This window comes from Wyeomyia smithii, chromosome 3, assembly GCF_029784165.1.
Source record: "Wyeomyia smithii strain HCP4-BCI-WySm-NY-G18 chromosome 3, ASM2978416v1, whole genome shotgun sequence".
NCBI classification, from domain to species: domain Eukaryota; kingdom Metazoa; phylum Arthropoda; class Insecta; order Diptera; family Culicidae; genus Wyeomyia; species Wyeomyia smithii.
This window is the reverse complement of record NC_073696.1, coordinates 239608699-239616578: the sequence shown is the minus strand read 5'-3', so window position 1 is coordinate 239616578 and position 7880 is coordinate 239608699.

Sequence of the window (7880 nt, the reverse complement as noted above, 5' to 3'; positions counted from 1 at the left end):
TAGTTGCGTCGCTTTTCGTACGATCATATCAGTATGAGTATTAAAGCTCAAGCGAGTATCAACTATCATATCGATCGCTTACCATCCCAGCTGGTCTCGAGGTATGATGCTGGCCTAACAAGCCAGTCGTCATAGGTTCGAGTCACGACTCGGGAGAGACTGTTAGTGTCAGTAGGATCGTAGCGCTAGCCCCGCAATTGTCCTGTACACTTAACAGTTGGCTGCGAAGTCTGTGTATAATAAACAGAAGGCCGAGTTCCGAATCGGAATGTAGCACCCACCAAGACTTTGCTTAGCTTTACCGATCGCGTTTCTCAGATACCCTCTCAAGCGCTACTCCGTTCACAGAATACGATGATTCGACGGGACGTCTCTGGCGCAAAAAAGTGATTTGCTTGCTCTTCTTAACATTAAGGGTAAAGGCCGCACACCACTGTGTAATAATGTCGATCGTCTTCTGCAGTCCCAAAGCGTCGTGGACTGTCGCGATGCGCTTAGCAATTTTCACATCATCCGTAAACGCCCTCGCCAGTCTGCTATCCTGAATAGTAAGTCGTTCAAAAATAGTGGATAAATAGACCAAGCACAGATCCATGGCCGCCTCTGGAAGCTGCGTAAATTAGTCGAAATGACACACCGTTGAGTCTAACCTGGTAAGCTCAAGAATGTTTACGGGGCATGTTTTCTCAGACAAAAAAGGGGGTTCAATAAGCAACATATCAAAAATTGGTACAATTGCATTAAGGTCTAGGTGTTTGTTTTGTGTTAAATTTTACCAGTTTGAGATATTCGCAATTTCAGTGTACACCTTGCAATCCCGGCGTATACGATTAAAAGAAAATGCAGAAGAAACAAGTACCTACCTACTGCCGCTTTTAGTTTTACAGTCCTATGTCGAAAACTGAGCAGTCGACAAAAACGCGATGGAAATTATGTCGATAGAATAATCATTTTGCAAGAGAATTATTGCTATCTTTACAAATCCTTTTTTAACTTTTTTTAAACAAAAAACATGTGTTTTTAAGAAAAAATAGCAGCGAATATTTTACTCATCAATCAACAAATTTTCTGCACACCATTCCTACGTTCGAGAGTGGTAGTTTGTTTATTTTCTGTTAATTCCTTTGGCATTCTTCGCTTATTGCTTAAGATTTATAGAAGAGAGGACGATAATTCCGAGAAGGATTTCATCGGCTTCGGGGAAGCTGCTTCGTTATTATTTGAGGATACTACACTAAAGCAGTAGCACGAAACTGATTCCGAGTTTTGGTTCGACGGAATGGTTTCGGTAGTGAATGGACCCGAAACCGGATGTGGAAATGTAATCCGGGACTACGAATATTACGAATAGACAACAATCTGTCGACCGTGTATTACGCATGACACAGGCACGGGAGGCACTGATCGACAGAAATGACTGGTATGACAGTCGATCGAGAACATCTATGGCAGATTATGCACGACACCGGTTTCCCGGATAAACTTACGCGAATGATCAAGGTTGTCATGGAGGTAAGTGATGTGCTTACGTGTGTGTTTCGATAAGATGTTTGAGTCCGTTTGAAATGCGCAGAGGGTTATGACAAGATCATGGACTTTCCTGTTTGCTATTCAACACCACCCTTGACAGTGTGATCCGAAGAGGGCGGGCATCGACACGAAGGGCACGATTTCACAAGGTCGGTTCAGCTTCTAGGTTTCGCGGATGACTTTGATATCATAAAACGTAACACGGCCGGACGAATCGTACTGTGTACTAATGCGTCGAAAACTGAATACATGCGAGCGAGAAACTCCAAGGGATACAGCATCGGCCCCCAATTAAAGTTTCTGTAGACTGCGATGAGCTTGAAGTGATCGACGAGTACATGTATTTGTGGTCACTGGTAAACGCTGACAATAACATCCGCAAAGAGATCCAGAGACGCATCCAGGCTGGAAATCGTGCCTACTTTCCACTTCGGAATACACTTCGATCGAATTGACGATGCGACGAATTGAATTGACGCACGAAGTTGACGTAGTTCAGCGACCACTGTAAGTTTATAAGAATATTGAAAGGCTGTTTTTCATCATCATTTTATAGGATCATATGGTGGGTACCGACCTTAAAAGAAGTTTGTTAAACTCAATTTATTTGGACACATTTTTGAATTTTTGGATTTGACATTCAACTGCGCTCATATTGTTTAGAATAGTTTAGCTTAGTAGCTCACAGAAATGTACATATATTTTGCTTTTTTGAAGCTCGATGTAAATAAAATACACTAGATTCTTTTTGTACGCGATTGATGCATGCGCGCGAAAAAAGAATCGCTTAAAAAAATCGCGGAGTTTTGAACAAATCACGTAATTTGAAGCAAATCTTGTAAAAAAGATCGCGTCGTTACAAAATCTTTCGCTATGTGGTAATTGTGTGTCTATATGTGTGCATGTATGTGTATGTATGTGTTTGTGTTACATCTTGGCTCATGAAGAATATTTCCCATGTCACATATCGCGTAATTTCGCGAAAATCACGTAAAAAAAATCGTGTAAAATAAAATCACGTAAAAAAAGTCGTGTAAAAACAGAATTCAGAATTTGCTGACCTTTTGGACTTAGTGCTTATTTCTGGTGAAGCGATCGTGTGCGTAGTGGAAATGATGCTCAGTTTATAATTGTTCTTAGTGTACTGGCACCTCATGCACAACATTTACAGGGTATTTTGGTCGCAATTGAAATGATCTGCTATTATTGAGAACAAAACTGCATCGCCCGAAGGTAGCTGTCAAACACAAATGCGTGACGTCACCGTGCGATAGTCTATTTCGACGCAAATATGGTTATGAATTTTGAAAATTTCGTTGGGGTTAAACGAGACTAACTAAATTTATCACATTTAGTCAGCCGTAAAATATATTTTGCAGTATTTTTTTCAGTTTTATGGATCATTGTCTGTTGGTATTCTATCAATTCTGAACTTTAATTGTATTCTCTGAGTTCAATATTCCTGCGGTTGTTGAATGAACGCCCAGTGCAATGCATCAATTAACTATTGATATATTACCTACAGTAGGGAATTTTGAACTAACAAGCGAATGAGAAATTCCAATAATAATCCAATCATACACGCTGTTTGTTGTGATTGCATGATGATATAATCAGAATAAAAAAGTGATTATTAACAAATCAAGCGAGAACTTTTCTCTGGTGCGGTTGTCAATCTTCGAAAGCTGACGGTATTAACAAATCATCTGTTCATTAGCTCGATGGCATATCAAGCATCTTCGGGCGTTTCTCTTCCCTAATATGTTATTTGATTCAACCGTTTCCTTTGATCAATCTATCAAGTGCACATCGTTCGAACCGGTTCGGGTATGCTAAACAAGTGCCTTGCGTGTACGCAACTGCTATGAATAGATCAAACGGGATTTGGTGCTTAGCAGCATCTGGAAGGTGAACGGTACAGTTGTTTGAACAAGCTACTAAATCATCACAATAATATATCTGGAAAGTCAAGCCTCACAGTTTAGTCTTCCCAGAAGCGAAAACAATTATTCCGAAGCAGATGATTACATTGTAATTAATGTGATTTCATATCATATCGCGCGCGCGATTCGCTACGACACCATATGCAAAACACAGATATTCAATTAAAAACGGATTTCCTGCAAAACGAGGTATAAAGCAGTTTTAGGCCGTGTAAAATTGATTCTACATTTTCTGTTCAGCTCCAATTAATAATTTTTGTTGCTCATTCAAAAATAAAAAACGATGATTAGTCACGTGGATATTGCTAAAATATAAAACGAAAATTGGTTCCTCAAAACATCATCCAATCGATTGGCACTGCTTGGTACATTAGTTGGATGCTCATTTCCGAATTACCTTTATTGCACTTCATTCTGGTTGGCGCACAGGTACCGGGTGGCACCGGGCACGAACCATCCAGTTCACTGGTCATTCGTGCCGGCTCAATTTCGAGTTTATGTTAATTATGTTGCTACCCGCAATTAGCTGCAATTTTCCCATAACTAATTTATTGGTTTTCATTAAAATTTTCTTTCGAGCCAATTGCTGTCGGGCAACTGTACCTGGTACCTCGTAGCGAGTGGACATTGGAAACGTTATTTTTCCGAGTGAATTCCAAGCTGCAAATTGCATGTAATCGAAACCGGTTGGCTAGGGTAGCGAAGTGTTCGGTGTTACGAGTAGTTGCAGTGCTAACAATTTTTAGTCCTTTTTCGAGTTTCGTTTTGGTATCGTTTACTAGAGACTAAATTTAAAAAAAAAAATCTATTATTTAACAAATAGAGTGCCACCCTTTTTTCCTCATTTCAGCGTGTTGGCCACCATAATACTGCCAGCTCGGTAATAATGAGGTCGCGATAGCGAACTTGTATGCACCTGGTGCCAACCAAACCAGCAAGCGGTTCGCTGGAGCGGGCTTGTTTTGGTCATTATTACGACACGTAAATCAGACCAAAAGCATTAAAGGTTGTGTTCGCCGTCGAAAACAAAAACCCTAAATGGAAAGAGGACAAGGTAGGCAATTTGCTTCGAATTGAATCAATTTGCTCGACTCTTTTAGAGAACCGTGCGAAGGTTGAAAAAGCTTAATTACTTATTTGGCATTTGGTTTGTAAGCGACGGGAGAATTATGTATACATTTATAGACTTTTTTTACGTTTTTTACGAAAAAGGTTCGTGTTTATTTATAAATATAATAAAGATCAATAATGATAGCTCGAACATAGCCATGCGCAAGAAAAACTCCGCAGAGCATTCTACTTCAGTGAATGAAAAAATTAGAAAAAACTCAAAAAAATACAATATGTTTGAACTGTTAACAGGGGATTCTTTGGCAGTCAACAGGCAGAATTTTGGAATCAAAACTATTTGATGTACAAAGTATTACGAAATGAAACAAAAAAAATCGATAATGAAAAATCTAAAAAATGAAGGCGCCAATCGACAAAAAATGATCATCATTTACGTAAAAAAATAATAGCATTTCCCAAATTCACTGTTTCTGGTCACTCCGTTGTACGGTATAAATTTTTCGTTTATTCTTATGCTGAAGAAACATTAATTTGGTTAAAACTCTTTCCAAACTTGCAACTCTACGCACAGCTGTTAGCATGAGTCGAGTTAACGGTTTTATATTAGTGTCAGAATTATTTATTTCTTAACTTATATCAAATGTATTACTACAACATCGAATCACCCATCGGCTATAACATCCAGGTCGTACAGGAAAAATCAGACCGGCGTGAACCCCCCACCCCATCCCGGTTGTTGACTGTTTACCGTAAGGTTCCGGAAGAGCAACTTTTCACAGCTGAACAAACTTTCCATAATCGCACACAATTTGTAACCTCTTGCTAGAACATACCGTCATCGGTTGTTGGCTGCAGGCATCAAACATCAGGAAGACGCGCCTAGTGCTACTCTCTATAGGCCGTATGGTTCTGCTGATTGGCTTCAGCTCGGCACACATGCATGGCAGCGTGGCAGCAGAAGCAGTGGCAGGCAACGGAGCAACATACCGGCACTTGATCGAGACAACATGTTATAACGAAATTTATCAAGTTTCCTCCTACAACACCCCGAAAAATAAACGTTTATTGCCGAATACAGCACACGTAGCCGATGGGCAGTTCCGATGGGAGGAAGAGGGAGTAAAGGTGCTCGCATACCGATGGCAGTGGCGTAGCTATGGTTTAATGGGCCTGGTGCGGTAACAAAAATGTGGGCCCCCAATGAAAATGACTGGGCAGTTTTTTTCTTCCATGAAAGGAATTGGGACAAACAAAAAACTTAGATTTTTCTACTTATTTATTCCGTTGTCCGCAAAATCAATAATAAGGAATTTAGATACTCACTTTCCGAGCCGTTTGGTTGGCAAAATCAGAAATTACAGATTCAAAATCAATGGAATCAGTGATTTCACGTTCGATTGATAAAATGGCAAGGTTTGTTAATCTCAAGTTACTCATCGTTGACCTCAAATAGTTTTTGATCAACTTTAACTTAAAGAAACTTGATCAACTTCAACTTAAAGCCAACTGTTTTCGGGTGCATATACAGGGTGACAAAAAAGTCCGGTCACACAGAAAAATCTCAATATTTCAAAGAATAAGAAAAAAATCTGAATCTGGCTTTCATAGCTTTATTCAGTAACTCATAAAGATACTTCACAGACTATATCTCGGAATTACACCACCTTTCTCTGATCGAACCAGCTTCAGACGTCTCGGAAAGTCGTCGCAAGCGGCGCGCACGTGCTCCATCGGCATGTCGTCCCAGATTTTCGTGATAACTCGCTTGAATTGCTCCAAATTTGTTATTTTATAGTCGTTAAGCTTCGACATCATATATCCCCACACGAAATAATCCAGTGGATTCAGATCCGAAGACGACGGAGGCCATTCATTCTTCGAAATGAAATCGGTCAAGTTTTCCTCACACCATGCCTGAACAACCTTTGCGGTGTGGGATAGGGCGCCATCTTGCTGGAAGTAGCAGTATTCGTCTTCAAACAATAGTTCAGCTTGAGGCAGAACATTTTTATTCAAAACCGTGTCCAGGTAGTACGCTGCGTTGATTTTAACCCCTTTATCGATAAAAATAAGAGGCAGTTTACATCTCTTGCAAATGGCTCCCCAAACCATCACTGACGGCTTGTTTTGGAACCGGGAAACGTTCAGCTTGTCCGCAGGAGCTTGCTGGAGGCTCACACTCCAAACTCGATCATTTTGGCAATTGACTGTTTGCTCCAAAACGAACAGCTTCTCGTCCGAAAAAATAATCTCGTCATCTGCGCGCCAACCGAGCAACTCCCGCGACCGTTGGTACCTCTTGTCCTTTGTAGCTTTGGTAACCCCATGAACCACCTGTTTTTTGTACGGTGTAAGTTTTAAATCCATGCGCAGAAGCAGGCGGATTGATTCTCGGTTCATTTCAAGGTTCCTGGCCAGCTTCTGTGCAGATTGGGCGGGATCCCGGCGAATCCGGTCTCGTATAATCTTTTTCAGCCTTGGAGTTCTCACAGACCTTGGTAGTCCAGATCGTGCCTTGTCCTCGGTGCCTCCGGTCTCTAGGTACCGATTTATGGTCCGGTACACGAATTTCCGGTTGATTTCGAGCGGTTTTAGGTGTTTGAATATGTGTCCGGGTTTGTACCCTTTCACATATTCAGCGATAACAGCTGCTCTTAACTCGGCCATGGCTCACAACTCAATGTAAACAAACAGAAACGAAACTCTGCCACTTTGGGCAGCAAAGTTAACCCTTTCATTTCACATATAGATGGCACCAGAGAGATGCAACGCGTAGGCTACAGGCGACCCCAAAAAAGTGTGACCGGACTTTTTTATCACTGTGTAGTCTCGCATTAACGCAAATTATTTCCCTCGCTCTGTTTCATGTTTTCGTTAGCCATACAGCAACACAGATAGACAGCGTTTTCCAGACTTGGTAAAAGCACCGCTTCGAGCCGCTCGGCATCATCGCCAAATTATAGACACCAAGCACCACGAGCGTATTATCGTCTTATGTGACATTCGTAGCAAGCACCTGCTCGGCGCAAGAGCTAAAAAAGCTACGAATGCAACTCGATAATCTTGTGTTCATCTCACCTGTAGGCACGTTGAGCGTTTTTTTCTTTTTCGTTTCGTTTTGATCTGTGAAGAGATATTTGCTGTGTGATGCTGTGTGAGCTAGAGCTACAATTAAGGTCTGCTTGAGATGCTGTGCGCACCAAGTTTGATTAGGAATTTTGTAATATATTTAAAAAAAAAAAATCGTTTTTTTAATAAAGATTTATGATTATGCTTCCGAAAACGACGGAAAGTATCAAAATAGTGTCTTGATTATATTCCACTGTATTTTCTGGC